The sequence below is a fragment of the Nothoprocta perdicaria genome, unplaced genomic scaffold, assembly GCF_003342845.1.
Source record: "Nothoprocta perdicaria isolate Ctin4 unplaced genomic scaffold, notPer1 scaffold_37, whole genome shotgun sequence".
NCBI classification, from domain to species: domain Eukaryota; kingdom Metazoa; phylum Chordata; class Aves; order Tinamiformes; family Tinamidae; genus Nothoprocta; species Nothoprocta perdicaria.
Window position 1 is genome coordinate 1985100 of NW_020455610.1, and position 9938 is coordinate 1995037.

Below are 9938 nucleotides of genomic sequence, written 5' to 3' on the forward strand. Positions count from 1 at the left end.
GACGACGGCTCCAACGGTCGTAACGGTCATAACGGTCACCTGGCCGCCGCTGGGCTCGGCTCTGCAAGCCGATCTTTAGCCCTCTCCTCGACTCCATTTCCCCCCCAACCGCCTCCTGTTCCCCCACTTAAAATCCTCCTTTCGCCTCTGCCAGCTGTTTCGAGAACTTCCTCTGCGGGATGTTTTTTCACACGGAAGGGCCGCAGAAACTGGGGGGATTTTTTTTTTCTCCCTTTAAGGTGCAACTAGTGTGCAGCAAAAGCGGTTGCGGCGGCTTACAATAACGTTCAAGACAAAAGCTCATTAATTTCGTGGGTGTCTGAAAGGAGTTGCTTAAAGAAAATGGGGAAGCAAAAATGGAAATTTGGAGGCTCAGAGTCTCCTCAAAAGCTTTCTGCTGTTTACACCACGAGCGCTGCTTTGGCCCAAATACGACCAGCAGCATTGTCAAAGCTGACTTAACTGCTTCCGCAAGGGATTCCCTTGTGTTAGCGAGCCTGTTCTTAATATAAAGGTGATACAGCCTCTTTCTGCTGCCTTTCCTTATGGTCCCCAATGTATGGAGTAAACGCACCTGGACCAGTGTGAGCTTTGCCTGGCCACTGCTGCTGAGGTGGTTTCTTGGCAGTGTTCAGGAGAGGTGCAATTTTGGGGAATCTGACAGGGTATTAGGGTGCTGTGCCCAGCCTTGGCCTTCTCCAGGGTCAGAGCATGTAGAAAATGGGGAGTTCTTTGTCCACCTTTTGCCCTCTGCAAACCCAAATTCAGCTCAAAAGCAATCCTCAAAACCAAGGATTTGGTGAATGAAGTGGTTTGCTGTGAGAAAGTTGGTTTGCAGTGCAACATTTTGTGTGTGAGTGTGTGTGTATGAGGCTGCGCAGTGTGCATATTTACACAGAAAACCAGGCATCAGGTACATAATTCCTGCCAAAATGCTATTACTTTTAGTAAACACAAAATAGTGTTTGCTGGTCTGCACCGTATGAGGAAGCCAGGAAAACTAGAACCACTTTCTGCTCCTTAGGGCGTGCCATGGCAGCAGCCTAAAATACATCCCTGAACCTTTCCATGGATTCTTCCTTAGCTGTTTTGGGAATGGACCACGGCCGCCCTCGACATGAGTGAGAGTCAACGTAAGTTGCTGACCTTGTCCCTGTGTCCAGCATCCACTTCTACAAGGTTAGAAAAGGGAGAAAAGCAAATAAGATAGGTTAAATATGTAATATGTAGTATGTAGTATGTAGTATGTAATATATAATATATAATATATAATATATAATATATAATATATAATATATAATATATAATATATAATATATAATATATAATATCATGTAAGTATGTATGAGTCTGTATATAAATGTATGCCTCTGCAAGGTATAGAAGATAGCGTTTTGTTTTTATTTCATTACCAGTGTAATAATTTTCTCCGGAGAAAAGTGAGTGCAGAATTTAAATATAATCCAGTGGCCCAAATGCCCTGTTTCCTTGGATTATTGTTTTACACACAGAATGAGTTCAGAAAGCTCACCAGAAATTACATGTGGCCTTCATTAGGTTTAAGAACATTTTACCCAAGTCAAAAGTTAAGATTGTAACACAAGTGTTTTAAAAGATAAAATATGCAGTCCCATATGTAGTGGGTTACCATAGAAGTCCACGGGAAACATTCCCTGGATAGACGCAGCTTATATCCAGATTTATCAATAAGAACCATATGTATTCAAAGTCATTCCTCTTAACCACTTGGAAGAGGGAGCAGTGATTTCCCAGCGCTGAGTGCTCGACGGAGAAAACCTGTTTTCCACCTAGTGAGGTTAAAGGATTAATGAATACTTGGCACATGAAAAATGAATAGTGATAGCAGGAGGAAGATTGCATGTAGACAGGGCGATAAGGTGCAGAGCAGAGCAACATCATGTTACACGCTTTGCTGTGCCCTAAGTGGCAGGCGAGGCTCATTTCCGTGGGGTTTCAGATAAAATATTTAAAAAACATCAATATTTATTTTGTCACGCTCAGGAATATTTTGTTCACTTACGTAATATATCTAAGGAAACCATCTAGAAGAGGAGTTGGCTGAGCTGACGTTTGGTGATAAAATTTGTTCTCCGTGAGCTTCATTATGTGCTATGTTGGCTGTTTACATGGTCTATTGCCTGCTTCTAAGAACTATTACCCATATGCATGAATTTGCAGGGCAGTATCTGGAGCAAAAATATGTAGCTACATTCACCGGAGAAACGTATTACATGATTATATATCAATAGATTGATACAGAAGTAGGGATATTACACATTAGTATTTGATATATATCACAGATTTATAGAGAGTTGTAGTTCTCAATCACACACTTTTATGGAAAATCTGTCCTCCTAAATCACAGCCTTGGCGCACTCCATGTACCTGACCCCTCTGTTTCCATTCTTCTGTAGCTTAACAAAGCTGAGGGCACGTCATCCCTTTGCAAATGCTCAAGCCTCATTTTTTAGCACAGAAATACTTGGAAAACATTTAATATTCCTACAAATTGCTCATTTCTCTTTTTGCTTCATTTTTCTCTTGTGACAAAGAATCTCAAATTTGCTATCAATCAATGAGATTTTTAGCATGCCATTTTTTTTGAAACATCCTAAATTTTGATGCAGCAAATGTAGTTTTTTGAAACAATGTACTGCTGAATGTACATTCAGAATCTTGACAGTTTTGTTTCTCCTGTGTATTCTGGGCATTTTCTAAAATCCTTCTCCAGCTCTGCCGGATCACCTACAAATCAGTGTTACTAATTCATTTCTGTTGAGTCTTCCATGTAGAGTTTTAGATGGGATCTGCTTGTAACTGTTCTTCTGTTGAGGGAGTTTCCTGCAAGTTATCAATAAAAAGCTCTAACAAACGTCTCCGTGGTGCTCCTCGGCCTCTCACCTTTTCTTGTTCTGCTCTCCACTGATACAGAAATTGGCCACTCTTCCCCAGTACCATTTTCCTACATCTGATCATAGATCCTAATCCAGCACCTCATATACATAATACAGTGAAAAGCGATTTAACAGCTTCTTTCTTTCAAATTTTGCATGTGCTTTAAGTTTTGTGCTTTGTTGTTGTTTTTGTTTTTAATAAGGAAAGAATCCGTTTTCAAAATGGGCAATGGCATCACCAGCAGAGAGCACACTGGAACCTCAGAACAAAAGAAAACTGAAAATCAATAGCATGTTTTAACAATATAAGCCTGAAAGAAATAAAGATACATCTGAAAGACATCAGTAATCTGTGGAACATTGAGAGGTTTTGCCATTTCAATTAACACCAGTCATAAAAAAATCATTCCTAAATTATATTTCATTTTCTAACTCAAAAATCAAATTAAAAAAAAAAAAAAAGATCTTCTCAAACCAAAACTAAATGCATTTTTATTTGGGATGCATGGTTAGACAAAAGCTTTAACAAATTACCTGATACATTTTAGAAGACAGATTGTGTTCATTTGCTGAACTTGGGGAAACCTTTGGGTTGACAGATAATCAATTCAAATACCTGCAGTTGAGGGATTGTATTACTAATTCCTTTCCCAAGCTTTCCCCTTCGAATAAAGGCACATAAGTGGGTGGGTTTTTTTGCCAAGGAATTGACCCATCAGCATATACTGCCCTTTGGAGTAGGTTGTTGTCCTGCAATCCAGCCTGTGATGATCTGCCAAGTGCAATCCAGGTGGTGTTAAGCTTAACATAAAAACATGGGCCTTGCCCCTCCGCCTGAGAGCCCCGTGCAAGTCTTGGGTTGCAGACTGGCCCGGGCAAAGCCCTCAGCTTCTGTGGCTTTGAATCTGCCTGTAAATCACCTATACACCTGTAGCACCATGTCATCAGATTCTAGTGCTTGTGGCCAACTTGTAGCTGGAGAATGGACAGAATGGACAACCTAAGGCTCAGAAATACAACCAAGAGCTAACATTACCATGTTTCCTGTGCCTCACTAATAAGGCAGCAATCGTGTTCCCTGGGCATAAGAGATCAGCGTTTCACAATGCCAACCACACTCGTGTTCGCCTGGACTTTGTATAAACCACTTGTCCATTCTCAGACTGACAACTAGACAGTCATTTCCTCAGGTCACCCCCCTTAAAAACAAACAAACGCCCCAGCCTGGTGTGTAAATGGCAAGCTTGATGTACACAGCACAGCCCCTCTAATACAGTAAATTTTATAATGCAGAAATAGTTCAGTTACACTGCGTAAAAGAGGAAAATTATAATCTGATAGAGTAGGTGTATGTTTTTTTTTCTCCAAGGGTAGAGACCAAAATATTCAATCTTTCAGATTTAGATTAGCAATGTTGCCACGATATATATTCTAGGAAACTGGGACTGCGTGGTATTGATGCTATTAATGGTAAACTAGCTACATCTCTAAGAGTCCTGCTTTTTTTCTATAACCTTGGATCGAGAACGTGCTTTTTTCCTTCTTTCTTTTTTTTTTTCTTTTTTTCTTTTTTTTTCCTTTTTTTCTTTTTTCTTCTTTTTTCTTTTTTTTCTTTTTTTCTTTTTTTCTTTTTTTTTTTTTTCTCCAACTTGCCTTCTTTTAGCTAGAGCCTTCAAAGATCCCTTTCCCATTTAAGGGGCTACCTCTAGAAGGATGGGAATCAATGTTCCTTAAATTGTACAATCCTGCATTAGCAAAAGTTAATAGTAAGTAGGGGCCATCTGGAAATATGATGTGGCAAAAAAACAGACTTTTTAAAATTAATTTATTCATTATTTTTATTTCTCTGACATTTGGTCAGTCTTTTTATAAAAAAAAAAAAAGTGAGAAAAGCACCTCATGGCTCAGGACACCATGTCAATTCGAAGACGAGAAATGGCCTTTGGTTTCCTCTGGATTTTTTTCTTAAAAACTCTGTATTTTGTAGTTGCATCTATGGACCTAGGAATCATTCGGAGAAAACTTCTTGCATCATATAAAGCTCCGTTTTCAAATCCCCGTGTTGCTCGCAGTGCTGTTCAGTTGCTTAGGACACTGAAAAAATGGGGATCTCCTGAAGAGTAAGATGTAGAGTAGGCTGAGGTGTTCAGGTTTCCTCATATAACACTGGGGAGTTCTGTGTTCTCCACAACTCCTGGTTATTTTGCAGCCTACAACTCCTCTGCATAATCAGCCATGTCTAATTTGTTCCCAGCGTGCCGGTTCCAGGAGCACTCCAGGAAGTTCTGCATGCAAAGGATGGCAGGAGCAGACTCAAAGTTGGAAGAAACGTTGCAGAAGTGCTTGGATTTTTTGCACGTAACTGAGAACTCGACTTCTGCGCACAAGTTAGCAATAGTTTACATTCAACCGGGCACCTATGGCTCAAATGTACGTAGCCAAAAACATCTGGGATGTCATCCTTGCTGATTTATTAAAACATAAGATTTTATTGACAAACATGAGGCAGAGAAAACATTCTCAAGGAGCTCTTCTTTTTCACATTTTTTTTGATTCATCAGAGTGCTTTGTTCTCCGTGGAAGTATTAAATAAACTACAGCAGAACAAATCTCCAAGCAAATAAGCACTCAGATGCTGTTTTGTTGCTCAGACAGCATTCCTCTTTTTCCATCTTCCATTCGCTCTTACCGATGCCTTCTTGCATTTTGCAGGTTGCTAACCGTCGTTGTGCCGCTGGATATCAATCTAACAGCTGAAGAACCTAACCACCCTGTTGTAGCAACTACTTACTCACTGCCTGAATGTGTTTATGCGTGCGGTTTTGTTTTAACTAAGAGATTGAATTCATCTGCGTGGCTGCAAAGCTCAGAAAATGCCAGTTATCGATTCTTTTTTTAATGGCAGCTGGTGACGGCAGCGCTTGGCCCTTGCTGACCACAGAAAGGGAAGGAGCTGCAGGACAGACACTTCCGTGTGCCCCACGGTCACTGCCGCGCTGGCAGGAAAGGGCAGGAGGCGGATCATGGGATTTTACGGAAAAATTTAAAATATTTTGGTATATATTTTTTGAGGGAGATGTGGAGGGGATATTATCCAAAGGCACATGGTGAAATGGGCGCTGCAGTGTCTAAAAAGACCATTAATTGAGAAGGAGCACATTCCAAAGAGTAACCTTCACCCCTATTTTTGTTTAGTCCTCCCTTTTTTAAGACAGCCCCCAAAGTGGCTTACCGAAAGTGCCGTGGGGCGCCCCACATGGGGACGCGAGGCGGAGGAGCGGGGCTGGGAGCCGCTCGGGCTGCCCCGGCCTGTGCTGCGGAGAAACCCGACCATGAGCCCTGCCATGGGAGCCGGGCACTGCCGGCCGCGGCCTCGTGGGCTCCGAGCCCAGCGCCGGGCCCGGCTGCTCCTCACCTGCCGTTTCTTCTCCTCTCGCCTAGCCTCGTGTGTGTCCTTGGTTTTGTATGGAGCGGCTCGGGATGGTAAAAGCACCGAACGCCCGTGGCCGCCCTGCGCGCGCTGGGCGCCCCTGGCCAGGCAGCACACACGGGTAGGCAGGCCGAGGAGAGCGTTTGCTGCACGGCCTCCTAAAAACTCCCCTCATTCCTCTTGCTGAGCTGGCCCCCCTCCAGTGTGACACTCCAGCGTGAGCCCTGCAGTGGCAGCAGCGGCCTCCATGGAAACACACCGGAGCAGGAGGCCAGGCTGGGGTAGCGGGAGAAGGCAGCCCCGGCTGCTTTCCTCTGCTCCGGCGTATTTTCTCTGAACATGCTTTTTAAAATTTTCTTCTCTCATTTCTAAAGCACACTAGGCATGTCCCTCCTATGCTGCAAGTCAGGTGTTTCTGGTTTTAGTAATACAAAGTTGCATTGGCCCTCCAAAATCTGGGGGTGGCCACAATTTCTTCAGAGTGTCCCAGCCCAGCATTTCCTGCCTGCTCTCCCTGTTTTTCCGACTCCTGTCCAAAGGGAAACCTGCCCGCGTGACGCAGCCGTGAGCGAGGGCCATCTGGGGCAGCAGGGGCTGCCCGGCGCATTCCGGAGCGAGGGGCCCCGGAGAGCCGGGAGCGCCCAGCCGGCAGCCTCCTCACAGCTGCACCGAGGGGGCTCCAGCCCAAACACTGCTTTTAGTCGAAACGGAGGCAGAAAGCAGCGGAGGGGCTGTAAATAACAGGGATTTGCACGCTCCCGCTTTGCGCAGGAATGAATTTACTGAGACAAGACAAGGTGGAAGGGAGAAATTCAGCTGGTTGTTCTCCCAGTAGAGGGAGGAACTGGGGAAATGAACCTGCTCAGAGTCCCCTGGGGACAAAGCTGCTGCCTATTTCCCTCATCATCATCATCACAGTGGCAACCAGGCCTGCCTCTCCATGCTGCTGAAAACTGATGCAACTTTGCATAATGCTGTTATGGTATAATTGATGACATAATTTCCCCTTAATATTTCTCCGAAAGTCTCTGGGTTTTGGCAGATTCTCTTGAAGTAAATCTGCCAGCCTGACTATGCCCTGCCTAGCATAGACAGTGAACCACGTGGCTGTTTGGCATTGGTCTAAATATTTCACAGACTACAGGCTGAATCCGGCAAAATTTGTAAGCCCACAGGCTTGCTGCTACTGGGCTTAACTTTTAGATACCTGGATTTACATTCCTAAATGACGTGACAATACTGATTTTCACCACACGGAACCTTAGCCATCTTTTCCAGGGGCTGAATCCACTTGCTTTTTTCTTTGGAATGATGTGGTGGTGCTCCAGCAATAGCATGTGTGGGGGATATAATACAATAGGTAATGAGTGTATTTTAATATGTAATACTTTAATATATGTATTATGAATAATAATAATACAAGCCTGCACTCATGCGACAGCACTTAGATCCAAGTGTGGTTGCCTGCATCTCTCACCTCTCAGCATAGTTCCCTGTATTAGCTGGACTTGCCTGAGGGACTAGGATGCTACTGACTAAGTGTGGAGTGTAGATAGAATCACAGAATCACAGAATATTCAAGGTTGGAAGGGACATCAGAGATCATCTAGTCCAACCTTCCCGCTCAAGCAGGCACACCTAGAGCATGTGGCACAGGACGGCATCCAGGTGGGTTTTGAAGACCTCCGGAGAAGGAGACTCCACAACCTCCCTGGGCAGCCTGTGCCAGGGCTCTGGCACCCTCACAGTGAGGAAGTTCCTCCTCACCTGGAGACGGAACTTCCTGTGTTTCAGCTTATGGCCATTTCCCCTTGTCCTTTCCCCCTTGTCCAGATACTTACATCTGGACCAGTGAGCCCACACTCTAATGGAGAACCATAGTCATCTTCAGGGTCTGACTAATATCATCCTAAAATAGATGTCCACATTTTATACATATGGCCATAAGCCTTTGTCTTGCTATTTACTTCAGTGGTCACTCAAAGAGAAATTTTCCTGCAGTTTGGACTTCCACTGTTTTAACACTGCTTTGGTCACCTCTGTGACCAGGTTACTGTGATAACCTGGACATCAAGAAGCGCTTGTGGGCTTGACAGCAAGCCTTTATGAGTGCAACCACATCTTCCTCAGTTAAACTTCCCCCAAACACTCTTTGTCCTTCTTGTCGCAGACCCCACCAGAAAACTGTCTGCCATCGTAAGGAAAACCAATCACCAGGTTCTCTAAGTGGTACACTTTGGTGGAAATCGCCAAAATTTATTCTCCAAGATCACCAGAGACTCCCTGTCTCCATTTAAAGTCCTTAATATCTGTTTTCAGTGGATGAGGCCAGCTCCTGAGCTGGTGTCAGCTTGGAACAGCTACATGGCCCAGTGGCCCCAGGCATGTTTATTAACAGGGGATGTGGCCCATGAACTCTCTCTACCATCCCAGTATTTTCATATCGCGTTTCACCTTTTCTCCCTCTCCTGCTCATCTGCCCCTCATTCCAAGAGACCTCGATCATTTCAGTACCTTTAATACTCTGAAAAGAAATTTTATTTGCTACCTTTAAATCACTTTGGGTCACTTAAAATCACTTACACAGCCACAGCAACACCGCAAGGAACACCAGCTCATTTACATAAAGTCACCCAGAGGTTAATTAGTATGTGGAGGTAAATTTCCAAAAGAGCGCACCAGGAAAAAAGGCAGCAAAAAGCAATTCTTTCCCTAATTGGTTTTGTACACACACCTCTCGCTCTATGTTTTACAAATGTACCTGGTAATTTCAGTCTTCATTTTCTGAGAAGATTGCCCGTCAGGTGGAAAGGAAGCCTGTCATTGTGTGTGCCTGAGTGGTGCCTTGCTGCCCTTTTGTTGTGGGGCAGACTGTTTGGAAACATCGCCTTTAAGTCACATCTCAACTGCATGGTAGGTGCTATAATGCTCCACTCGCCCACGTGCTTTATAATGGAGCAACCCCCCAAATACCCACGTATCCCTGTGCTGGAGTAACTGCTGGGAAATGCTGATAAAAGCTGTTACAGGAGGATTGCATCAGGCAGGAGGTGGCCCTGGCCCCTGGGAAGGCACCCACCTGGCAAGCGCTTGTGCCAGGGGAAAGAGTGGAGCATGGCAAGTTCAGTAGGGGCAAAAGTAATATTTTGCTGTTTGGAAAGAGGGAGGGAATTGGGTAACCACCCCCGGGTGACTGGGACGGGGACCTGTTGGGTTCACTGCTGCTTCCAGACACACAGGATTTGGTTCTTTGGTTCCAGTGCGGGCTGCGTTTCTGTCTCTGCACTCAAGTCAGGGTCCTAAGGCTTGAATGAAAGTGTTTACATTTTCTCTTTATGAGTGCTTACCATCCAGGTTAATTCAAAGATTTCAGGTTCAAGCAAAGACTTCTTTCAGCAATGAGAGCAGATATTCCCACTGTCAAGGCCTCAAGAATATGACAGGTTACATCACAGTATTTTAGGGGGAGTTTTTAGCATAAGCAGCTATGCAGCTGGACTTCTGCCTGAGCTTGACACTTGGTAACTTAAAAATGCTTAACACAATGTTTAGCCCGGCCTTTCAAACATGAGTTAGAAGCTACATTCCCTCAG